The 306-nt window shown below is 58.5% G+C and overlaps 1 protein-coding gene across 1 annotated transcript in view; it reads right to left on the bottom strand.

Annotated features, from left to right (window-relative positions):
- Positions 1–306, bottom strand: part of ARHGEF18 (Rho/Rac guanine nucleotide exchange factor 18) — a gene marked incomplete in the record, with an annotated part of 84,142 nt that overhangs the window by 2,434 nt on the left and 81,402 nt on the right.

Genomic DNA, 306 nt, shown 5'->3' on the forward strand with positions numbered 1-306 from the left:
AAATTTACTCTCTGAGCTCACCAGAGAGAGACAGAGAGAAAGCGAGAAATCACCCCCCAGGGGGAATGGCCACACCGCAATCCCTTCTCCTCCAGTCTCCTCTAGGGATCTTGGGCACGCACGCACACGCGCCCGGCGTGAGTTTAAATCACTGGGTCCAGGACTTGAACTGTGGTTGACTATGGCCCCCGGTGCCAGCTCACATTTGAGGTCTGAGGCTGGGAAAGGACAGGAATGAGGTCTGTCTCTTGAGACAGAAGGCCTCTGCTCAGGGGGCAGCCTCGGCCAGGGCAGGGCTGGAGCCTG

This window comes from Tupaia chinensis, unplaced genomic scaffold, assembly GCF_000334495.1.
Source record: "Tupaia chinensis unplaced genomic scaffold, TupChi_1.0 Scaffold148210_1, whole genome shotgun sequence".
Lineage (NCBI taxonomy): Eukaryota > Metazoa > Chordata > Mammalia > Scandentia > Tupaiidae > Tupaia > Tupaia belangeri.